General features: G+C 38.1%; 1 long non-coding RNA gene across 2 annotated transcripts; it reads left to right on the top strand.

The window, feature by feature from the left end:
• Positions 1 to 1716: 1716 nt before the first annotated feature.
• On the top strand, positions 1717 to 26606 carry LOC149836437 (uncharacterized). 2 transcript variants are annotated; one of them, XR_016431795.1, is made up of 5 exons: positions 1717 to 1996; positions 2127 to 2176; positions 22464 to 22615; positions 22691 to 22763; positions 22865 to 26606. It is a non-coding gene; the product is annotated as an uncharacterized LOC149836437 (long non-coding RNA). The 2 variants fall into 2 exon arrangements; XR_016431794.1 differs by lacking the exon at positions 2127 to 2176.
• Positions 26607 to 26629: the final 23 nt, after the last annotated feature.

Here is a 26629-nt window from a genome sequence, read left to right as displayed (position 1 = left end):
TATATATTTAATAAGAGATATGCTTTACATGATAATTCTATAACCTCTAGACATGTTTTTAGAAACATAAAAAATGCACTGCTCACATTTTTACAGTACAAAGTATTGTCAACCATTGATCTTTAGATATTTAAAAAATGTATTTAAATATAAAAAAATTATAAACTAAAATCTATTACTTACTAAATAAATATAACAAAATAAAATATATAGAGCCCGGTCGATCATTAGATAAAAAACGCCGCTCAATCATCATTGGCTATAGATGTTGCATTTCTTTCGTTTTGTTATTCCACTTGGCACTCACGTGGCAAAGACACGAGTACAAGCTGACTCGTGATGATGCGGGTTCAATTTGCATGTTCGGAACTTTTTTGAAAAATAAGATGTAAGGACAAGTTTTTTTTTTAAATTTAATCTATAAAAAACTTTTTGATAAATTATTATTTTTTTGTTGGATAATCAAGCTGGGGTTTGGCAGACCCCTACCAGTACATAATGATTTCAAATAAACAAAAATACATCACCAATTTATACTGCATTGATCCTCTTAACTTCTTTTTTTGAGCTTTCTATGGTTTTTGGAGAGCGTTTAAAAAAAAAACGTTTTCTTGAATAATATAAAAACATTAGATGATAAAAAATTATTAAATATCCCTGTATTTGTCGGTGTCCGTGTCAGCATGTCTGTTCGTGACAGCTCGTACCGTTATAGACACGTTGCCACAATGCTGTGTCCCTGTGACATAGCTTGGCAGGGTAAGTAAGGAGGCTCCAGCTCCAGCTAGGTCTTAATAGGATGCATTTTGGATGGGGCTGACCGACGTCTTAATAGGATGCAACTTGGCCACCTAACCCAATTCAATGGTGGGCGATGGGTCAAACCAAGCTGACCCATCCTGGGTCCTTTTCTGATGTGAGCCTGACTAGCTCATGACTTAGCCATTCAGTGGGTGCGCCTAAGCCTAGTTCAAAGTTATGGGACCAAACCCGGTCCACATGGCCGATCCGATGCCTGACCCATTGCTTGCAAACCACGTTAAACCAAACTTACATTATCTAAAAAGTGCGATATTTTAACAAAGTACTGCCCGTTATTGCAATTTATCTTGATATTAAAGCGAACAAAAATAAATAATAAGAACGTTTTCTTATTTTTTATTTGCTTTACTGCACATAACTTATGTGACCGATATTTTCTCAAGACTTTCCCCGCCCACACAACGAGACGGGATCAGGTCAGAGGCAGCTCTGCCTTGGATGCCGTTCATCTCGAGATGAACGGCATCCAAACCACTACGAGCAGATGCCAATCATTTGGATGGGTCCCACTTTTTTCCCGATGCAGTTCATGATTAGGATGGACGGCATCGGAGTGGCATAAAATGAACGGCTCATAATGAGCCTCTTCACTCTGTTTGATGGTTGTCGTTCCTTTTTAAGATGAACGACATCCAATGCAGCTCTATTAGTCTCACACACAACGGTATTCACGATTGCGACGTTGAACGACATCCAATGCAGAAAAATGATACCATTTTTTGTTTTTGAGTTTAAAAATCAAGGAAAAAAGGTCACTTTTTGCCAGTTTCACGATCTCCTTTAATTATCCTCAAATTGTAGCAAGAGAACGTGGACCTTGATTTTCAGGTTGAATTGGGTGTCAACAATAAATAATTAAGCACTTGTTGCTCACGTGCAACGCGCGGAGGAAGAAAAAATAGAAAGGGAGGAAGAGGAGGGAGAGCTCCTCAAATTCAGAAAGCTTCCTCAGCAAGCAAGCAAGCAGCCTAGTCGATCCTTCTCCACCGTCACCCTTGCCCTAATTTCTCTCCTCCCTGAACTGATCGTCAACTTGTCTGCTTCGTTCCGTTCGTCGGCCGTCGGAATTCGCCCGTCGATCGGCCTTTGACGAGGCAAAGGGAAGAAAAAGAAGAAATGCCGAGTTTTCCTCCGCCGGGATCGTTCACGATCTGCGCGATCAATCGCAAATTGAGTAAGCATTCGCTCTCGATTCCGATCGTCCTCTTTGCCGATTTTCCCTTTGCTAAACGACGCATCTCACTCCGATCGCTGTTCTTTTTTTTGCTTTTGTTGTTTCTTTTGATCTTGAAAAACACCGATAGTTGTGGCCGATAGCCTTTCCGACGCCAACTAGGCATACGGGAAATTTCTAGTGAGTAAATAATTCTGTTCGATTGTTATTGTTGTTGTTTAGAAATTTTTGGGTTTTCGTCATGCCCTTAGCTGTTTTTGTTGTCTGATTTTCCGGTTTTCCTTTTCTTCTTTTGTTTTCCCGCCTGAATTTGATAAGCTTAGTGCTCTCCATTATTTAGAGTTTGATTCAATTGTTCGATCTGCATGCAAAACTGAGAAGAATTAGTTGGTTCAATAGCATCACCTGTTTTTGTGCCGGCTTATGTGAGTTCCAATTCACGTAATCTCTCGTGTTGTACGCAGGGAGCCTTTGATTGGCATATTTTCTACGAATTTTGGTATCTATGGTTTTAGTTGCATGAAATTCCACTCAGTTGTTCGACTAGAATCATGATTGTGATGCTGCGCTTATGTTTCTTCAAGAACTAAATCGAATTTGAATATAAATTGGGGAACAGAGAAATGAAATTGGAAACAAATGGCACGGTGAGGGGGTGGGGTGCGATTGCATAAACTAAGATATAGAATGAGATGCATTTACAAAAATAATTTAAGAATTAGTAGAACAAAAACTAATTATATGAAGGGCAAGTTTAGTACAGCAACTAGTGATAACAATGTCTGTAAAATACAAAAGATGCCTATCAATAATGCTATAAGTTTCGGTATTTGGGGTCTATATTACAACAAAATGGGGGATTTGAAAAAGATATCACTAATAAGATCAATGCCGGTTGTATTAAGTGGAGACAAGCTAGTGGCGTGCTATGTGATAAAAGAGTACCTCTACGACTGAAAGGATGTTTCTACACAACTGCTATAAGACCAACACTATTATATAGAGCTGAATGTTGGGTGACTAAAAAACGGCAAGAAGACATAGTGCATGTTGCAGAGATTCATATGTTAAGATGGATGCCCGGATTTAAAAGAAAGAATAAAATTAGAAATGAATATATCAGAATGCGCCTAGGAGTCAGACCAATAAAGGATAAAATAAGTGAATGCCGTTTAAGATGGTTTGAACATGTTGCATGAAGACCTCTCATGACACCTATGAGAAATATTGACATGATACAAGTAGATGAAGTTGGGAAAAAAAGAATACCAATGAAGACTTTGAAGGAGGCAATCAGGGATGACATGAAAGATTGTATAGTGATCAAAGCTTTAGCATTTCGTAGGGCTAGAAGTTCTCTCTCAAAGTGCCTATCAGCTATACAAGGGATCATGAGAAAGCCTGCCAGATGCTCCCTTCCAGCTATTGTGAACAATAGTATGCTATGATTTAATAAACTAGATTCTTGTTTCTTGGCATATTGCTTTTGGCACCTTTATGCCAAATCAATGCATGTGAAATACTGCTTCTGTGCTTTGAAAGTCATAGGTTTACGACTTTTCCTTGTTATCAACGTACTCAGGTATACATATGGTCGTGTTCTTCCAAGTTCACACGATCATTTAATAGTCCTTTTATAAGGTAAAACATTTAAGTGTGATGATATTAACTAAAAATAAGTTTTACGTTTAAGTATCTATTGAGGCAATAATTATGTTATTAATAGGGTAAGATTTAAGAGTCAATCATATTTCTTATATGGAATTGTTCTATTTATGTTGTAGGACAGTAGGAATGTTGTGTTTCTTATTTTTGGCTTTGAATCTTATGAGATTCCTTTTCTCATGTTTGTTTAGTATTCGGAAACAAGTCTCATTTTTCCTGTTTGGGTTGCAAAGAGGCTGGTGGAACTCGCCAGGGGTAGGATTTTGGCCATCTCCACTCCCCCACTGCCATTCCTCTGGGTGGTTGTATTGATTAGTGAAAAAGGAAAAACCTCAAAAAAGAAAAAAAAAGGAGGGTGGGGGGTTGAGGGTCAAACCAGTCAGAAGCCACTAAGGGCCAAAGAGAGCACACAAAAACACTTTAAAAATAAATATTTTATTAATGATCAAATGCACAAAGAATGCATTGAAGAGAAATGGGGAGATCCCATTTAATATATACAAGAAGGCCAACAAGCTAACCGTTACGATTATAATGACTAGCTCTAACGGCTAGTCAATGGGCAGCTCAAACTAGTCAAATGGCATAAAAACATAAAAATAAAGAATACAAATATACAAAAAAGTTTAACCTATATACAAAAATACTATCTATTTTATGTAATATATATACATAGATACATACATGTATTTATATGTATTCAATTGTTTACATATATATATATATATATATATATATATATATATATATATATATATATATATATATATATATATATATATATATATATATAAACACTTCCCTCAAACTTACGATGATATCATCAAAAGTTTGCCCAAGAGAAACTAGAACCGTGGTGAAGGTAGAGATTTGGTGAAAAAATTTGCCAACTGATATTTCGCTGAGACATATGAAAGCGTGATGGTTCTTTTTAAGTACTCACGAACATAATGGCAATCCATGTTGATATGTTTCGTATGTTCGTGAAAGGTATGATTGTTGGTGACGTAAACAACACTCTTGTTGTCACAACATAACTTAGAGGGTTGAGCCATCTGGGCACCCATGTCTTCATATAGTTGCTTCAACCACACGATCTCCAAAATCATAGTAGCCATATGCCCCAGCTTGGGTAAATGAGAGTGACACCTTCTACTGCTTCTTGCATTTTTAAGTTACCAATTCAACAACAATACTTCTCCCACATCTTCATATAAGGTCCCTTTCACTAGAAGCAAAGCAAGGGCTACTTCGGCGTCGTTCGATAGCGTGGAAAGCATGACTTTGAAGTTCAATGCCTCTCCAAAGAAGAGGATGCCGAAAGGCTCCTCCACCCAAAACAAGAGTGCGATGCTGAAAGGCTCTTTGGTAACGAGGATGCCGGAAGGCTCCTCCAACCCAAACAAGAGTGAGATGCTGAAAGACTCTTTGAAAAAGAGGATGCCAAAAGGCTCCTGCCTATCGCTGAAAAGTGAGATATCGAAAGGCTTCTCGTGTAAAGAAGTTGTCAAACGACTCCTCCCTCACCAAAAGATGAGATGCTGAAAGACTCTTGAAAATATAACGTCAAAAGGCTCTTACACATCTTCAAAGAAAAGAATGTCGAAGGGTTTTCCTTACATTCACAAGAAAGTTTCAAAAAGTCCCTTTCTTAATATGAAAGAAGAGGATGGTTGGACTTTAGTAGTTCATAAAAAAGTGCGCTCTACGAGCGACTTTTGAAAAGTGTGCCCCTAGTGTTTGGTGCTACGATGATGCAAGTAGAGAAACTAGTATCTGTGTTGATAAAGATGACATCGCCAACTAGCCAAAGCTCACGAACACCTGTATCAGTAAGGATGACATCATCAACCAGTCAAAGCTCACCAACACCTGTGCCGATAAGGATGACATCACCAACCATCCAAAGCTCACCTACACCTGTTTCAATAAATGTAACATCATCCACCAGCTATGTCACATGGGTGCGAGTGCGGGGGTGCGGCAAAAAATTTATATATATATATATATATATATATATATATATATATATATATATATATATATATATATATATATATATATATATATATAATTTGTGCAGGGGAGTGGTCGAGCCCCCTCGCTGCGCCCTCTTTGTGCAGGGGAGGGCTCGAGCTGATGAGTTGTGGAGCCTGATTCAGAGTTTTTGCCCTTGCAGAAAGGGGGGTCTAGGGGCTCCCCCCGACGCGGGTCCCGTTGCGCGGTCAGCGGGCGGGGGGTCTCTGGGGGCAGCGCCCCCCAGAACAATTTTTTTTTTTAATAAAAAAATTGAACACAATTTTTTTTTTTAATAAAAAAGTTGGACACAAATGACCCTGGGTGCGATCAACGCACCCACGACGCGGGTGCGGCACCCTGCTAGCCGAATTCCTGTGACATAGTCCACCGGTCAAGGTGTGGCAACACCTTTGTGGAGAAATGTGACATCACCAACCAGCCAAAGCTCACTAGCACCTGTGCCAGTAAAGGTGACATAATCAACTAAGAAGATAACATCACCAATCAACTAAAGTTCTCTAACACATGTGCCAACCAAAGTTTACTTGCACCCCTACAGATAAAGATGACATTACCTAAGGCAAGGATGACATCACCCACCAGTCAAAGTGTCCCAATGCCTTCATGGAGAAGGGTGACATCACCCACCAGCCAAAGCACCCGGGCCAATGTAGGTGACAACACTTACCAGCCAAAGTATCCCAACACTTGCATGGAAAAGGATGACATCACCTACTTGCCCAGACTGTTCAACATCCACACCATTGCAGATGCCATTCAAGGTTGCACTGGCTAGGGAAAGTGAACACAAAGCAGGACACATGACTTACTTTACTCTTAACCAGCCATATAAAAAAAGGGTTCTGGAAAAATATTCCCAAATCTGAGTATTCAAACCCTCTATTTGAAGATGAGCCAATTTCACCTTCTAATAGCGCCGTGGCTGTGTTAGTGATGATGGCAAGGGCATAACAAATATTACCTCCAGAAGATCAATTAACATTCCTAAAAAAAATATTAGAATAAAAAGAGCTTGAAATAAATGCCTTGCTCAATAAAGTAGCAGAAAAGGAGGGAACATCATATATCCCTCATGCATCATCATCAGCATCCTCATTCAGATGAGGGTTCTTATAGAAGAAAGGTTCTTAAAGGAACTCAATAAAAAGTTTAAGCAATTTAGGGTGAGAATGACTTCTGGTTCTTCTCGAAGCTATTCTAAGTCATATTTGAAGCATGTGGATGAGGTTCTCTATCCTCCACATTATCAGCCCCCACTCCCCAGTCTTTAAAAGATTCAATGGATTGGGGTGTCCAAAGGAACACTTAGCCCATTTCATAGCGTAGTGTGGATACACAGGAAATAACAACGATTACTGCTTAAGATAATTTGTCTTGTCATTGGAAGGGACTGCATTCACATGGTATAGTCAATTGACACCACACCCAATAATGAGTTGGGAAGAAATGCAAGGCAAGTTCTTGGCTAGGTTCTATAGTCAACAAAAAATTATTACTACCTCAGACTTGGTAAAAACGAGACAAAGACCAGATGAACCAGCCATAAACTTTATATCCAAATGGAAGGACATGGTTGTCTATGTGAAGAGAAAATGGTGAAAGCACAAGTTGTAAAGATGTGCATAAAAAACTTGCAGCTATCTATCTCGCGTTACATGATGTCGATAGTGTTAAAAATAAAATTGTATCCAAATACCCAATAAGGGTATTTTTGTCTTTTATCATATAGTACAGTCCACTAGGGACTGAAATATAATTTAACATTATAATAAATAAATAAACTATCATACAGCTTAGGCACAACAGTCATATTTATGACTGTTGTGCACAACAGTCACAACAGTCAAATTATGACTGTTGGGCAGCAGTCCAACTAGACGTTGGACTGCCACCCAACAGTCATAATAATGACTGTTGGAAGGCAGTCCAAAGAGCTGGACTGCCTCCCATGTGTTGGAGTGAGGCTCTATAAATAGAGCCTCACTCCCTTGTTATTCCTCAATGCTTTTAGAAGCATTTGAGGGTTTTTCTCTAGAGTTTTTTCCCATCTTATAGGCTTGTATGCCTCTTGTGCTGTTTGGTATTTTTATCTCTTTTGAGATTGTATTTGGTCCATTAGTGACCAACTTTAAGTGAGTTTATTAAAGCCCTTTGTTGGCATTGTGTTTGTTTCCCTATCGTTCTATTGTACCTTGTTTCATTACATGGTATCAAAGCAAGGTTCTTGAAAGAAGGAGAATCTCGTGAAGGAAGTGTTCTTCGATCATTGATCATTCCCTATCTTCTCTAGTCTAAACTCAAGTATTCATTATGGGAGAAAGAGAGTTCGTCACCGTCATCACCTACAAACTCAATGAAAACAACTACTTGATGTGGGCGACGGCTATGGAGAATCATATCAAAGGAAAAAAATTGTGGGGTTTTGTTAGTGGTTCTACTAGTGAACCACAACTCAAATTGACTAGAAGAGAAGGAGATCAAGTCAAAGCCTTGTCCGAAGAAGAAAAAGAAAAAGCCTTGGAAGAATTCCAAAATAAATTGGAAGATTGGTAGGCAAGCAATGCACAAATACTCTCATGGTTTATGAATACCATGGAGTTCAAAATCGCCACCAATATCATCAAATTCAAGAAGGCATGTGATGCATGGAGCTTTCTAAGAAGTACTTTTATCCAAAAGGATATGGCTAGACTTTATTATCTCCAAGATAAGATACATAATTCAAAACAAGGAGATAAAAGTGTAAGAGATTTTTACGGTATTTTATCTCCTATTTGGGATGAATTAGCCTTGTTGGAACCAAAATGGGAAGGTTCGACTATTGATATGAGGACCCAAATTGAAAGAGAAAATCTTTTCTCCTTTCTTTATGGCCTTCGACCGGAATTTGAGCAAGTAAGATCTTCCTTACTTCATAGGACCACTTCTCCTTCTATAAGTGAGGCCCTTGCTCAAATTTGTCAAGAAGAGACAAGACTTGGAATGCACAAGTCTAATGATGAGGTACTTGCCATGGCAAGGCCCGAAAATTTTGTGAAAACATATAAACCACCTCACTTTGAGAAGAAGTTCAATGGAGAAGGACACAATGGAGGAGGATACAAAGGAAAAATTATTTGTCATCATTGTAAGGAACCCGGACATATAAGACCGGAATGTCCCAAATTTAAAAAGGTGGCCGCCTTAAGTGAAGAACCTCAAGAATCAAGAAAAGGGGGCAGCTTCAATGAATTAAATCTTGCTCAAATAGCAGAAGCCGTCTCACAACTTCTTAAGGCTGCACCTTCTACATCCGGAGCTGCCATCTTCCTCGTCTCCTCCAGGTAAGACCTCTTGGATTCTAGACTCAGGTGCTTCTTTCTACATGACTCATAATGAGTCTCTATTATCTGATTGCACTAAATCATATTTTTCATGTGTGTCAACTGCCGATGGTACCTCTTTAAAAGTCAAAAGCTTAGGAAACCTTGATGATATTTCAAAAAAATTCTTTGTTCCAAAAGTGAGAGTCATTCCCAAACTGGATTTGAATCTTTTTTCGGTCTCTCAAATTGTTGACTGTGGTTGTAAAGTATTCTTCTCATCTAAGGCGTGTTGGGTGCAGGATCTTCAGTCAGGGAAGCTGATTGGGCAAGGCCATAGACGAGGAGACCTTTACTACATGGATTTCCTGTGTTTACCAAAATACTCGTTTTGTAATTATGTCAAAGACATTAATATAGATCTTTGGCATAAAAGATTAGGACACCCAAGTATATCCAAATTATCTCTTTTTCCATTTTTGGAAAAATTTTGTAAAGATAAAAATTTTGTATGTGAAGATTGTATACTTGGAAAAATGCAAATGATACCTTTTGGGTCTAGAACCTCTGTGACACATAAATTTTTTGAATTAGTGCATTCGGATGTGTGGGGTTCCCGCCCCTGTTATGTCAAAAGGTGGTTATTCGTACTATGTTACATTTATAGATGATTTTAGTAGACATACTTGGATTTACTTTTTAAAACTCAAATCCGAAGTTTTTTCATGTTTTAAAAACTTTCATAATCTAGTTAAAAATCAATTTAAAACAAATATTAAAGTCTTCCGCTCCGACTCTGGGGGAGAGTTTCTTTCAAATGAATTTCAATTATATCTAAAAAATCATGGAATTGTGCATCAAAAATCATGCCCTAGGACACCTCAACAAAATGGGATTTCTGAAAGAAAACATCGTCATATCATTGAAACTACTAGAACCCTACTTATTTCAAAAGAAATTTCAAAGCAATTTTGGGCTGAAGCTGCCCTAACCGCAGTCTATCTGATAAATAGAATGCCTTCTCAAACTTTGGAAAACAAGTCTCCTATTGAAAAACTCTTTAAAATTTTTCCTGATTTAAAAAGGCTAAGGGTATTTGGTTGTAAATGCTTCGTGCTTCTTGAAAAATACAACAAACTCTCTCCTAAAGCCATAAAATGTGTCTTTCTTGGTTATGCTGATAATAAAAAAGGATATCGATGTTATGATAAAACAAATGATAAACTCTATGTTTCTAGAAATGTTACCTTTTTAGAAAATGACAGTGGATTTGATTTTGAAGTTCCTAAGAAAGAATCTGAGTATGCTTTCTTATTTGATTTGTTACCCAATAAAGGTATTAGTAATGATATTGAAACCTTCGAGTCTATTAATGACTCAAGTAGTGAACCACCTCAAGATCTTCTTTAATACTCTAGACGAAATACTGGGGAGCATCCATGTGCCCTTGACAGATATAATCAATTAACAAATACTGAAGAAACTAGTGTTAGAAGGTCAGAACGAACACATAGGCCTCCAAGTAGGTTTGTCTCATATGAATCCTTCTTACCAAACTACAGGGCATGTCTTCTAGCCATTCATTCCTATCATGAACCATCCAACTATAACGAGGCCAAAAATATAAACGAATGGGTTGAAGCCATGAAAATTGAATTAGATGCATTACACAAAGCTCACACTTGGGCAATTCAACCTCTTCCTATCGGAAAAAAGACAATAGGGTGTAGATGGGTGTTTAAAATTAAAACAAAAAGTGACGGGTCTCTTGAGAGATATAAAGCAAGACTTGTTGCAAAAGGATATTCTCAAGAATATGGTATAGATTATGAAGAAACCTTTGCCCCAGTAGCTCGTATGACTACAGTTAGAACTCTAGTTGCTATAGCATCCATTCGAAAATGGCCGATATATCAGTTAGATGTTAAAAATGCATTTTTGAACGGAAACTTAAATGAAGAAGTATATATGGATCCTCCCCCTGGTCTATCTATTGAAAAAGACATGGTCCTTCGTCTTCAAAAAGCCCTATACGGGCTTAAACAAGCCCCTAAAGCATGGTATGATCGGTTCAGTGGTACGATATTAAAACTTGGATTTAAATCTTGTTACACTGACACTGCTCTTTTTGTGAGATCTACAGGTACCTCATTGATCATTCTTCTTTTGTATGTTGATGATATGATCATCACAGGGAATGATAAAAAAAAATTGAAGATATTAAAATTTTGCTTAAAAAATCTTTTGATATGACTGATCTTGGTTTTTTGAGATACTTTTTAGGAATTGAAGTAACCTACTCACCAAGAGGATATATTTTATCTCAAATCAAGTTTGCAGCTGATATTGTTGAGCGTTCAGGAATCACGGACACAAAATATGCTGATACTCCTGAAGTAATAAATGCGAAAATGCGAGCTGAAGATGGAGTATTATTAGATGATCCAACCCCTTATCGACAACTTATTGGATCGTTGATGTACGTGTCCATTACAAGGCCAGATATTGTGCATGCCGTACATTCTGCAAGTCAATTTCAACATGCGCCCACAACCGTCCACATGAGTGCAATATTAAGAATAGTTCGATATATCAAGAAAACTATATCTAAAGGACTATTCTTATCCTCTTCCTCATCTTTAAGTCTTATTTCTTACACTGATTCTGACTGAGGAGGAGATCCCAATAACCGTCACTCAACTACTGGCTTTTGTGTATTTTTAGGTGATTCTTGTGAAAGTATCTCCAACAAGATACTAATATCAAGACCTTAATATTCTTGATATTGAACCCACCACGAAAGCACAATAAGAACACTTTAGAACACTTGTGCACAAAAAGCACAACCCACAAATAACTCACAAATGCACAAAGGCATAAAATAATGGAATCAATTTATTGAGAACTTGGGCTTTGACTCAAAGCCATGAAGAAATACAAAGGGGAGAACCCCTATTTATAACATCACTAAAGGGGGCCTTGGAGGGGCTCCACCCATAGTCGTTGGAGCCCCTCCAACGGTCACAAATGTGACCGTTGGAGAGGGCCCAACGACTATGTTGGTGGGCCCCCCAAGGTACCTTTTTGGTACTCATCCAAAAAGAAATAAAAAGGAACAAAAAGAAAAATAAAAATAAAAGGAAAATAATTACAGTCACATCCGAAAAGTGAATGTGCGCAAAAATAGGGAAAAGACGAAAAGACTAAATTACCCTTATGACAAAACAAATAGAAATATATATTTTATATATATATTTGAGTAGATACATATACATATATATTAATATATGTATATGTATTACCATATATATATAAAATATATATATTACATTATATGATTATGTACATAATTTAACACCCCCCCTCAAACTTAGGGCAGGATGACCGAGAGTTTGCTAAGAAGGAAGTTGAAGCGCGGAGCACACAAGGCTTTAGTGAAGAAGTCCGCCAACTGATACTCGGACGTGACGTATGGAAGGTCAATGATTCCTTGGAGATACGCCTCCCGAACATAGTGACAGTCCATCTCGATATGTTTAGTCCGCTTATGAAAAGTGTGATTTTTAGCAATATAAATCGCACTTTTGTTGTCACAGCAAAGCTTGGTAGGCCCTTCAATTTTGATTCCCATATCTTCCAGCAACTGATGAATCCAAACAATTTCCATGGTAGTAGTCGCCATGGCACGATATTCAGCTTCAGTTGATGATAGAGATACCTTTTGCTGCTTCTTGCATCTCCATGAGATCAATGAGTCTCCTAAGAATACACAAAAACCAGTGGTGGAGTGACGGTTATTTAGGTCACCTTCCCAATCAGAGTCAGTATAAGCAATTAATTTTAACTCAGAACAGGAAGACAGAAAAACTCCCTTATTAATAGTGTGCTTTAGGTATCTCACGACACGCAAGATAGCACCCATGTGAACAGAAGTTGGTGCATGCTGAAATTGACTTGCTGTATGCACCGCATGTGAGATATCTGGTCTGGTGATACTTAGATACATCAACGAGCCTACTAGTTGCCTGTAGGGAGTAGGATCGGAGAGAGGAACACCATCATCAATCTTCATTTTTGCTCCTACTATAGCAGGAGTTTCACAAACTTTATCATCTGTAATACCTGACCTGTCAATAATCTCAGATGCAAGCTTAGTTTGAGACAAAAAATACCCTCTATGAGAGTATGCAACCTCAATACCCAAAAAATAGGTTAAGAAACCCAAATCAGACATTTCAAACTTATCCTTTAATATGGACTTTATGCTTTTGATCCCTTTAGAATCACTCCCAGTAATAAGCATGTCATCCACATATAGCAACAGAATAACAATCCCTGCATTAGACTTTCTAACAAACAAAGCAGTATCAGTAAAGCATGATGAAAAACCATTATCTAGTATCACAGAGTTAAACCTATCATACCAAGCTTTGGGAGCTTGTTTTAAACCATACAATGCTTTCCGAAGACGAAGCACTTTCCCTTTAGGATACTCCATTCCAGGAGGAGCATCCATATATACTTATTCGTTTAGATCTCCGTTTAAAAACGCATTCTTAACATCCATCTGATAGATGTTCCATTTGTTTATTGAAGCAACAGTTATAAGACATCGGACGGTGACCATCCGAGCAACGGGGGCAAAAGTCTCCTCATAATCAATCCCATATTTTTGACCATACCCTTTTGCAACCAAGCGGGCCTTATATCTCTCAAGAGACCCATTACTCTTAGTTTTGACTTTAAACACCCATCTACACCCTATTGCTTTCTTATCTTTAGGAAGGTCTTGAAACTCCCAGGTTTTTGCTTTCTTTAGGGCTTCAAGTTCATTGTTCATAGCAACTATCCATTCTGGGTATTTTCGTGCTTCCTCAAAATCTCTAAGTTCTATGTACGAATGAATGACGCTTAGACAGGCTCTATATTTTGGTGAAAAAGACTCATATGAGATGAACCTAGAAGGGGGTTTTCTTGATCTTTCGGTCCTACGAAGATTTCCTTCACTTGAAGGGATAGACTCACTATCATATCTTTCGAGGGCACTTCTAAAAGTACTCCTATCTCTATGAGAGTAGGTTATAGGATCTCTATGTGGTTCTTCATTAATGGATTGATCAGCATGAGTTTCAACATTTTGATTTGTTTCATCATCGCTAGTATCATCATCTTCAGTTAATAGATCAAACAGAAAAGAATAATCTATATTCTCATCATTAGTTTCAAGTTTTTCGAAACCACTCACATTTTCCAAGAAGCTTACATTTCTGGAAACATAAAGTTTATCACTCTTAACATCATAACAGCGAAAACCTTTATGAGTTTCAGAGTAACCAAGAAAGGCACAAGGAATGGCCTTAGGGGAGAGTTTGTCATTTTTATCCGTAAGGACAAAACATTTACATCCAAAAACCCTTAACCTGCTATAATCAGGTTCTTTTTCGTATAATTTTTCAAACGGGGAAATCTTGTTCAAGTTTTTAGATGGAAGTCTATTTATGAGATAGACAGAGGTAAGAGCGGCCTCCGCCCAGAGTTTTTTCGGTATATTTTGAGAAATGAGCAAAGTTCGTGTGGTTTCAATAATATGCCTATGTTTCCGTTCAGCCAACCCATTCTGTTGGGGGGTTTTGGGACAAGACTTTTGATGAAGAATTTCATAGTTTTCAAGATAGCTTTTAAATTCATTGGAAAGGTATTCGCCACCCGAATCGGTTCTAAAAATTTTCAAATTTCCATTGAATTGATTTAAAACCATCATATGAAATGTTTTGAAAGTTGAAAAAACTTCATGTTTATGTTTAAGAAAATATATCCAACTAAACCTGGTGAAATCATCCACAAAGATAACATAGTACGAAAAGCCTCCCTTGGATATCACCGGAGCTGGACCCCATACATCGGAGTGAACGATTTCAAAAGGTTTTGTTGTAAACATGGATCTTTGAGGAAAAGGAAGACTTCTCATTTTTCCAAGAATACATTCATTACAAACAAAATTTTCATTACAACGATGCTTAATAAAAGGCAAATAAGAGATTTTAACAATGTTGGGATGACCCAATCTCTTATGCCATACATGAATATCTTTGTTTTGAGCAACATTACAAAATTGATTCTTGGGAATTTTAAGAAAATCAACATAGTAGAGGTCTCCTCTCCTAGAGCCTTCCCCAATCAATTTCCCGGACTGGCGATCCTGTATCCAACATTTATTAGAAGAGAACTTTATATCGCAACCATAGTCCGAGAGTTGAGAAACGGAAAGTAAATTTAAGTTTAGTTTTGGAATAAGACGAATTTTTGGGATAAAAAAATCTTGTTTTTCAAAATTACCCATTCCTTTAATTTCAAGAGGGGTTCCATTCGCAGTTGAGACAAAAGATGGAAGACGATTTTCAGAATAATTAGAAAGAAAACAATGACTTGGAGTCATATGAAACGAAGCACCAGAATCAAGTAGCCAAGATGTCTTACCAAGAGAGGAAGAAGATGACATGGCGGCTCCAGAAGTGCCTCCTTTGAGAAGAGGTTGAAGAGCATCCATAATTTGATGAAGCGAAAGAGGTTCATTTGATGTTGAAGGCCGTTCCTCCTATTGGGATGCTAAAGCCGCGGCGAGGAATTTCTTCCATTTAGGACAATTGGGTTTAATATGTCCCGGTTCTTTACAAAAATGGCAAGTTAATTTGCTATAATCTCTCTTGCCATATCGATCATTTTGCCCTTGATTTTTGAAATGGGGCGGTTTGTAGGTCTTCAAATTATTACCGGGTCTTGACACGACATTGACCACTTCATAGTCATTTTGAGAAGGTGTAGCAAGAATACTTGGGTTATTTTTACTAATCCCCATACGTGTTTCCTCACCACTTAGCTTGGTGATGACATCTTCAATAGATGGGGAGGTAAAAGTCGATAGAAGGGAGGACCGAATTTGCTCAAATTCGGGTCTAAGACCATTCAAGAAGTTGAAGAAACGATCTTCCTCAAGTTGTTTGTGCCTTAACTCAATAGCTTCTCCACTCCATTTTGGTTCGAGCATGGCAAGCTCGTCCCAAATAGATGATAATTCGGCAAAATATTTCCGAATAGATAAATCATTTTGTTGAAGAGTCAAGGCTTTCTTTTGAAGGTAGTATTTGTGAGACAAGTCTCTTGACGTATACATTTTTTCAAGGTATAGCCAAGCTTCGGAGGCCCTTTTAAATTTGATGATGTTGGCATTGATCTTGGTTTCAACGGACGAAAAAATCCAAGACAATATTTTGAAGTTCTTCATTTCCCACTCATCATGCCTTTTGGAATATTCTTCTAAGGCCTTTTGTCTATCTTCTCCTTCAAGAATTTTGATTTTCCCTTTCTCTATAATAGAAAGCTTGGGTTCGGGTTCCGATATGGATCCTTGAACATAACCCCAAAGACCTTTCCCTTTGATGTGGGCTTCCATGTTGCCGGCCCAAACATGGTAGTTGGAACCACTAAGTTTAAAACCAAGGGAGAAGTGGGAGTCTTTTTCACCCATTATGGAGAAGAGAAGATGAAAAATAAAGCGTACCTTAACGGATTTTCAACCTTTTCTTGACAAAAGTTGCTTCTAAAATATTGCCCGGAGCAAGTGCTTTACTCAAAAACTTCACTAGCTTGAGGGCACGATTTTCGAGGTGCTTCACAAGAGGCGAGATACACGATCTTCTCTCTTCCAACGAGGCTCTGATACCATGTGAAAGTATCTCCAACAAGATACTAATATCAAGACCTTAATATTCTTGATATTGAACCCACCACGAAAGCACAATAAGAACACTTTAGAACACTTGTGCACAAAAAGCACAACCCACAAATAACTCACAAATGCACAAAGGCATAAAATAATGGAATCAATTTATTGAGAACTTGGGCTTTGACTCAAAGCCATGAAGAAATACAAAGGGGAGAACCCCTATTTATAACATCACTAAAGGGGGCCTTGGAGGGGCTCCACCCATAGTCGTTGGAGCCCCTCCAACGGTCACAAATGTGACCGTTGGAGAGGGCCCAACGACTATGTTGGTGGGCCCCCCAAGGTACCTTTTTGGTACTCATCCAAAAAGAAATAAAAAGGAACAAAAAGAAAAATAAAAATAAAAGGAAAATAATTACAGTCACATCCGAAAAGTGAATGTGCGCAAAAATAGGGAAAAGACGAAAAGACTAAATTACCCTTATGACAAAACAAATAGAAATATATATTTTATATATATATTTGAGTAGATACATATACATATATATTAATATATGTATATGTATTACCATATATATATAAAATATATATATTACATTATATGATTATGTACATAATTTAACAATTCTCTCATTTCTTGGCGATGCAAAAAACAACAGAAAGTGTCTTTATCCTCTACGGAAGCTGAGTACAGGGCAATGGCTACCACAACCACTGAAGTTGTGTGGATGAGAGCACTACTTTCCGATATGGGTGTTGATGTCTCAGAACCTTCAAAGCTATGCTGTGATAATAAAAGTGCCATCTATATAGCCAGCAATCACACATTTCATGAGCGAACAAAACACATTGAGATGAATTGTCACTATGTTCGCGAAGAATATTTGAAGGGGACCATTACATTGCCATATGTCCAGTCCAAATTTCAGATTGCAGACTTTTTCACCAAAGCTCTTCCACTACCTCAATTTTTGTATCTTCTTAGCAAACTTTCGGTGATTTCCCCATAAGTTTGAGGAGTGTTAAAAATAAAATTGTATCCAAATACCCAATAAGGGTATTTTTGTCTTTTATCATATAGTACAGTCCACTAGAGACTGAAATGTAATTTAACATTATAATAAATAAATAAACTGTCATACAGCTTAGGCACAACAGTCATATTTATGACTGTTGTGCACAACAGTAAAAAATATGACTGTTGTGCACAACAGTCAAAATATGACTGTTGGGCACAATAGTCAAAAATATGACTGTTGTGCACAACAGTCAAATTATGACTGTTGGTCAGCAGTCCAACTAGACGTTGGACTGCCACCCAACAGTCATAATAATGACTGTTGGAAGGCAGTCCAAAGAGCTGGACTGCCTCCCATGTGTTGGAGTGAGGCTCTATAAATAGAGCCTCACTCCCTTGTTATTCCTCGATGCTTTTAGAAGCATTTGAGGGTTTTTCTCTAGAGTTTTTTCCCATCTTATAGGCTTGTATGCCTCTTGTGCTATTTGGTATTTTTATCTCTTTTGAGATTGTATTTGGTCCATTAGTGACCAACTTTAAGTGAGTTTATTAAAGCCCTTTGTTGGCATTGTGTTTGTTTCCCTATCGTTCTATTGTACCTTGTTTCATTACAGATAGAGCCAAAGACATTCAGTCAACTCTTAAACATTGCGCAGAACATTGAAAGGACCTATGATAGGTCTAAGACAAATTATGATGAAAGAAGGAAGAATACCCATAGTAAGGGTAATGCACATTGTAATGTTGCTGAAGCGGTGTCGAGTCCCAAACTAAAGGTTGAAGAACCTAAGCAAAAAAATGAAAAGATAAAAGACACAAAAGACAATGGCAACAAGAAAGTTGACAAAGAGGGTAAGACCAAAACTACCCTGAAAGAAAAACTAAAGAAGTTTTCTTTCAATGATGATCATATAGAAGAAATTTTAGAGTACATGTTTGAAATAGAGATGGTTGAGCTCCAAGAATATAAGAGGCCAAGGGAAGCAAAACAAACAAATAGTCCAAAGTACCGCAAATACTTTTGTTTTAGGAGTGGTAAGACATAAGAATGCTTTGTACTCAAGGATTATATCAAAGTCAAAATCAATAAAAAGAAGCTCAGCTTGAAAAGGTGGTCACCATCCAAAGAGGAGGCCTCGACAAATATGACCACCATCACTTTGGTTCACTTCCCCCGATAGACCTACCACAAGCCTTGCTAGCTCTACCAATTCCACCTCTTGATGACCAACAAACTCCCCATCCTGAATCCTAAGCAATTCATAAACCAAGCTCTTCGGTAGCACAATAAGTTCAAATTAAAAGGAATTTTTATTGGGATTTGAAGTCATGCTACGAGAGTTTTGACACTACTTCTTACACAAAAGATGAGTTGGCCCAAAAGTTATGCTAAGAGAGTTTTGACACTATTTCATACTCAAGGACTATATCCAGGACAAAATCAATAAAAAGAAGCTTCACTTGAAAAGGTGATCACCATATGAGTTATATCCTGATGCAGTCAAGTATCGCAGTTTAGTGGGTATGCTATAATACCTTACTTTTACTAGACCAGACATTGTATATTCTGTTAATCAAGTATCTCAATTCATGCATGAACCAAAGACTGGTCGCATGGATGATGTCAAACGCATCATTCGCTATCTAAAAGGAACGGTGGGTGATGGACTCACATATATTCAATCTTCATGGAAGTCACCAAAACATGACATACTGGCCTATACAGATGCAGACTGGGCAGGGGATCCAGATGAGAGGAGGTCTGTTTCAGGATATTGTGTTTTCATTGTGATAAATCTTGTCTCATGAAGTAGCAGAAAACAGAAGGCTGTGGCAAGATCTAGCATAGAGGCAGAGTATCACAAATACTAAGTCTTTGGTTGACAACACTGGGTGTGGGTAGAGGTTTATAATCTGTCATTCCTGCTTTAGCTAGAAGATCAAGAGTGTATTTATGTTGAGTTAATGACATTTTTTCATCTTGTCTGTCTACCTCTACACCAAGAAAATATCTCAGCTCCCCAAGGTCTTTCATTTTGAACCGCATGCTCAACAAAACTTTAATTCGCTGAATGTGGTCTGAAGCATTACCAATGATAACAATATCATCAACATATATGAGTAAGAAAACCATAGTGGTACCGTTCCTATATATAAACAGAGAATGGTCAAGTTCGGAACGAAACAAACCATGTTTCTGGATTTCTAAGGAAAAGCTTTCAAACCATGACTTAGAAGCTTGCTTCAATCCATACAAAGATCTGATTAATTTGTATACATATTCTTTTGGGTCTCCCTCTGCATAACCTTGAGGCTGCTCCATGTAGACCTCTTCCTTTAAGTCCTCATGAAGAAATGCATTCTTAACATCAAGCTGACTAAGGATCCAATCATGTTCAATCGCCAAGCCAAGTATAATGCGAATAGTTCCCATTTTCACCACTGAGCTGAATGTCTCATCATAATCCTGACCATATTCTTGAGTGAAACCCTTGGCTACAAGACGCGCCTTGTACCGTTCAATGCTACCATTCGGTTTATATTTAATTTTATAAACCCATTTGGAACCAACAACATTTTTATCTGGAGGACGACCAACTATCTCCCATGTTTGACACTCATGAAGTGCCTCGATCTCCTCATTCATCGCTTCAATCCATTTGTTGGATTGGATAGCTTGATGAAAACCAAGAGGTTCATCGTGTTTTTCAATCTGGGATAGAAAAATCTGAAAGTCCATAGAAAAGTTGTCATAACTGACCCACTTTTCAATAGGATGCCTTATCCTGCCTGATCTTCTTGGTGCTTCTCTGTTATTAGACAATGCAATGTGTTCTTCAGCAGGTACATTCGTTTGCTCTTTAGGTCTCCTGGTATACACATTACCTTTGTATCTCAGACACTCTGCTTGTGATGCATCATCTGAAACTGTCTCACCATGTATGCTTTCAGGAGTCAAAATAGTATGCTTGGCAGCATGTGAAATAAGTTCAGCACTAAGCCATGGATCATACCAATTAACAACTGCACCAATATGTTCACGATTGACGTCTGCTTCTTTTCCCAGAAAACTATTTTCATCAAAAACAACATTTTTGGAAATTCTAATCTTCTTATTGGCAGGATCATAGCACCTGTAACCCTTGTGTTCATCTACATAACCTACAAATTGGCATATAGAGGCTTTGTCCTGAAATTTAGTCCTCATGGATTTGTCAATATGTACATAACATGTGCATCCAAAAACTCGTAACTCATTATAATCGGGATGCGCACCAAAGAGAACATAATAGGGAGATTGATTTTCAAGAATAGGCATAGGGAGACGATTTATCACATGAGTAGCAGTGTGAAAAGCTTCAGTCCAAAGACTAATGGGTAAATTACTCCCATGCATCATACTCATTGTACTTTCCACGATATGTCTGTGTTTACGTTCAACAATTCCATTTTGTTGTGGAGTGTATGAGCAAGAAACTCTACGATGCATCCCATTATTTGGATCAATCTTCTGGACTTTGGATCATGTTCAGATCCGGTTCAAGATCCATAGGTTTCATATAATGAATTTATTTAACATTTAAAAATTACAGTTATTATGTAGGTCCACTTCCCCACAAGGTCCAAATGGGTCCTTAATGTTTGACATGAGACCAGCCCAATTCTATTGGATAGGGATGCAAACTCTTTGGAAATCAGATCAGAAAATACATTGGGGAGTCAGATTGGACCAGAACTAGGATGGACAAAACTTGCAAAAACCCCTTCCTAAATCCGACTCATTTACAACCCTATTATTGGACCCAACTTCAGTCAGGATCTATTTGTAGATGTGAGTTCGCTACAAATCTTTTTGTGCACTACGAGAAATCTGTGTTTTACTGGTACACCTTGGCGGTATCGCCATTGTAAAATGCATTTTACTGGCGTAAAAAAGGGATTGCGCCAGTAAAACATGTTTCTCTAGTGCATCTGTTACCTGCGCTAGAAAGACGAGATTTCTCTGGTGCAACTTTGAGTTGTGCCAAAGAATATAAGGTTTCACTGGCGCAGCCCCAAACAACGCCGGTAAATCTCATTATCTCTAGCACAGCCTCAAACTGCACCAGTAAAGGAAAAATCCCACAACGCCATTGTAAATACTCCTTTTTTGGTGCAGCAAGGGACTGTGCCAGAAAACACGCGGTTTTACTGGCGAAAACAAATATGTTGCCAGTGAAACAGTTCACATTTTTTTGCCATGCTTTTTTCCTCCTCTATTTCCCCCCAAAAAATTGATGTGTCCTCCCTTTCTCCGTCCTCGCTCCTCCCTTTCTCCGTCCTTGATCTTCACCGAGCAGCTGTTGGTGATCGCGCGATGCTGGATGCCGGAGGCCTCCCCAACCATTGAGGTGCTCTCTCTTTATCTCTCTCTCTCTCTTGCCATTAGGCTTTTGCGCTGCTCACAACATAGCTCAGATCGCTTGGCTCATTTATGAGCCCTAGGGTTTTAGGGTTCTTCCATCCCAAAGCTGCTCGCCTCTCCCCGACTTCATCTTCAATTTTCCTTTCTTTTTAGGGTTTCATTGGTTTGAGGGGTTCATCTGTCTATCTTTTTCTCTAATTTTACAAGGAAATCGATTCCCGAACATTTTTAATTTCCTAAAGTATTCTGTACTAAGCGTGTAAATTTTTTCCCTCTCTCTTGGTTTGGGGAAATTTGTGCTATGGATGTGGTAGCCCTGAAAGTTCTGAAAGCAAAGTGGATGGTAAGCACGATGTGGGTGGTGCCCTGTGGGACATTTCGTAGAGAAGATGTTCCAAGGTTGGAGGCATAGCTGAGGCGCCACTCAAAGGAGTTTTGACATGTCCATGCTTCTCAAGTCAAATAGGTAATAACAGTTTTATTTTGGTGAGTCAAAGTTGTTAATTGCAACTGTCACTTATTAACAATTATTATTTTTCAGGTTGTTCATCCCATTCACCACCAAAGTTTCTTCTTGAATCTAGCTCAAAAGCAGAAGCTGAAGGAGGAATTTGGTTCGTATATTTCAAAACTGCACAACAATTCACATTAGTGTGTTATTTCAGTTGATTGAATTTGAAGCACATAACTGTGAAATTGTGGTTGTTTTATGCAGGGATTGAGCCATGGACTTTTGAGCAAAATCTTGGAGAGGCAGTCTTTATTCTGCTGGTTGCCCGCATCAAGTTAGAAACCTGTAGGTACTTTTGTTTTAGCTTGGCGACTTTTCCATGAATAGAGATTTACATCTGCTGCCTATTCTACCTGCTTTTTTGATAGCAAATGCCATACTTCCATATTTGTATCAGATCCTCTGAGAGTCTGACACAGATGCACACTTGGAGACTTCGCTGTATTAATCTCTTGTCAACTGTAAATTCTTAAAAAGTGTTGGCATCTTAATGTAAACCACTAAGGTGATCCCGTATGGGCAATAGTGAAGGTCAACTTGTAAGCTAAACCATCCCAGAAGTTGGACCCTGTCCATACCTAAGCTATTGCAGGCAGGACCTGCTTTGTTGAAAGCGTGGCTTAGCAGATGGCCCTGGAATTGCCTGGGACCTTGGTCTACCACCCCGAGTCTAAATGTCAAATAATTTCTAAGTTAACAATGATGCACCCTGTTTTCTAAGACATTGTTTTAGTGCAGCTTATTTGCACCCAAAATTGTTATTCATTTACTTAATGCTTGGAATTTAGTGAAATTGAAATTGGCTTGATTGGTGATATTCTGAAATCTGAATGTCTTTATTTTTCAGAATTGTATCTAATAGTGACATCTTCAAAGTATAGCCAAAGTTTGTGACAGATAAAATTACTAAAAATATCATGCCTGTAGGATATAGCTGAATATGTTGGCTTTGACGTAACTTCTAGTGGTTGGCTGCACAACTTCTTAAAGAGTTGTGAAATTATGTTTAGACTGCATTGTATTCCTGTTTCGCAAAGGTTCTGCATCGGCTGGTAGAAGTCAAGCAAAAGAGAATGTGCAATCAATTGCTGTAGTTGTATACTATCACTATGGGCATGGTTGCTCTCTCTCTCTCTCTCTCTCTCTCTCTCTCTCTCTCTCTCTCTCGACACACACACACACACTACTTACCCGAGCATAAGCACACAAATAACCACATCTGATCAATAGTAGCAATCACAGAGCTATCCCGGCATAAATTTGGCATGCTATTCTAGGAAGCTTGATCTTGGCCAAGATGCTTTTGAATATCCTTTACTGTACTAATATAAATGGATGTATGTGGTGTGGCTTACATATGTATATGCTTGTATGTTAGCATTTTTCATGGTTTCAATAATAATGGCAGTCAGTTTGCTGTTGATGCCCTTACCCGTGTCTGGCAACACAGTTTACCTTTTCCGGTAAACAGTTCCTTGTTCATATTTATGATCAGATCAGGTTCTTAACGTGTATGCCCATTTGAAATTATCTAACCAAAAGTGATTTGCTTGACTTGATGGGTAGTTCTACTTACCTGTAGCAACCATATTTATGAGGCTAAATTTAAGTTATGACCCCATGATCCATCCTTCCAAAAATTACCGATGTTTTTTTTACTTCAAATGTTCTTACTGTATTATGCCAATGGTCTCAAGCATCTAGCTCGCCGGTGGGCTTAGCCTGTTTTGGTATTATTTAACAGGTTGGGAAAATTTAAGTGAAGATTTTGGTTTAACAGGTTGTTTTATTAATAATGAATTATTTATGCGTTCAGATTTTTCATAGTGCTTCTAGCAGTTGGGAATTTTCATTGCAGAATATTTGTGTTGCTTCTATTTCTATTTCTTTACCTCTTGTTATGTCCCTCTTTTGTTTTGTTTTTGGACATTGTATTGGAAATCATGTCTTGGGCCTTATTTCTATTGATGTTTCTTGATGTGGTTCTGTCAGTGTGCACCCTCTTTTATTGTTCACATGGTGGTGATTAGAAACGTGCATCTAACTGGTTTTGTTTCACATCTGGTTCTTTTCATTTTTATGATTTATTTCTTTGTTACATACTGTTTCAAGCTTCCTGTTTCTTATTTGTCTTACTGCCATTGAATGAGTCAGCCCCATTTACTTTGTGATAAACTAGCCAAACGAGTGCAAACATAAGCTGCTCTCGATTTTTTTTTTGTTATTAAAGGCCTTTAATTTTCACTGCCAGTAGAAAATCTTCACTGACGCAAATTTGCGCCAGTGAAATTTTTTTACTGCTGCAAAATTTGCGCCAGTAAAACTGCTTTTCACTGGTGAATGTAAATTGCGCCAGTCAATGCATTACAAGTGAGACTTTTACTGGCGCACGATTTGCGCCAGAAAACCCGTTTTCCCTGTAGTGGTGCACGTATACTTTCTGTTTAGATGTGAAGGTGATTCTTGCCTTCAACTGCTCCTAGCCATGGATTGATGAACACTTAAAACGAAACAGGTCTAGTGTTTGACTAAAAACCGATTGGATTTTATCATTAACCAGGTCAAAATCTAAGCCTTACCCATAAACAGAGAACAATTAAGGTTAAAACAGAGCCAAGGTTCCCTATTGGCTACCTCAATCAACAGGGACAACAATTAAGGTCCCTATTGGCTACCTCAATCTTTTAAATTGTGAGCCAGACGTAAAGTAAATCCTAGCCTTATCAAGCTGAAAACATAGTGCTAGAAAAAAAAGCTTAACTTAAATAACACCCTATGTTGATGGCAAATTACAAACTTGACATTGTCCAAATAAAAATGTCTGGTTCCTTTTTTGCCCAATACATAGGCATATGTCCATGATCAGCAGAAACTTTCAGCATGGCCGGATATGAGACGTCATGACGTGCATGCTCTTAGACAAAAAAAAAGAGGGGATGAAAAGAGTCATACATGCGTGATGAAGAGGAACCAGAGTGTCTGCTACAATACCATTACTTTTGAATCATGCAGTTTATAAGAGAACAAAATACCTGGCCCACCAAAATAGCCTTGAGAATGACTAGATGTCACTGGGTCAATCACTGTCTTTCTACTCAGCATGACAGTGGCTTTTACAGCAAAAGCCCATGTGGAATCAACCTGTAAAACCAAAGAGAATAAATAACTTCTTGCCCAGTCAACACTCACCGTTTGATCACAATAAAAAAAAGGGAGAGAACTGAGGTCCTTAAATATGGAAAGTCTCCTATCATAACGATTTCAGCTTAAGGTGGGAAAATAAAAGAGAAAACTAGGCTTCCTAAAGGGACGTGACCACATCCCTAGCCAACAAAGCTCCTCATTTGAAAACCCATAAAGGTAAGCCTAAAAAAAGGTTAAACGAAGAAACCTAGGGGCCTGTTTGGGATCGGTAGCTGGGATGGGCGTTTATGGAGTTTATTCATTTGAGGAAGTGGTAGCTGCTTTGCCGAGGTGGTAGCTGCCAAATCAATCTTTTTAGTGTAAATACAAATGATAAAGGGCCTCACTTCCCATCCCAAATGCATAAATGCCCATCCTAGCGCCGAGATTCCAAACAGGACCACCATGGGTGTTTGACCAAGACTTTGCCTCTAGAACACCAAATGCATAAATGTCCATCCCAGAGCTGGGATTCCAAACAGGCCCCAAAAAGAACTTGGCTTCTTCTGTGTTCCAAAGTCAAATAAAATGGAAACCCTCTCCAACAATAATGACGAACCTTAAAGGAAGTAGATAATTCTATCCAAAAGAGTTCTAAAAAAAACAAAGTTTTGAAAAAATATATCAAGGGATTTCCATTAAAGCAAAAATCCTAAAAGGGGCCCCACAAACTAAAGGGATTGGGTTTTTACAAAACCCAACATTCGGATCCCTACGGAAAAGAAAAAAGATGGGGGCTATATTTAAAAAAGAAGAAAAGAAACTAAAAGACAATTTATTAAAAAT

Source organism: Nuphar pumila, chromosome 5, assembly GCF_984573655.1.
Source record: "Nuphar pumila chromosome 5, dmNupPumi1.hap1.1, whole genome shotgun sequence".
NCBI lineage: Eukaryota > Viridiplantae > Streptophyta > Magnoliopsida > Nymphaeales > Nymphaeaceae > Nuphar > Nuphar pumila.
The sequence above is the reverse complement of the archived record's forward strand: the minus strand, read 5'-3'. Positions and strand labels throughout refer to the sequence as shown.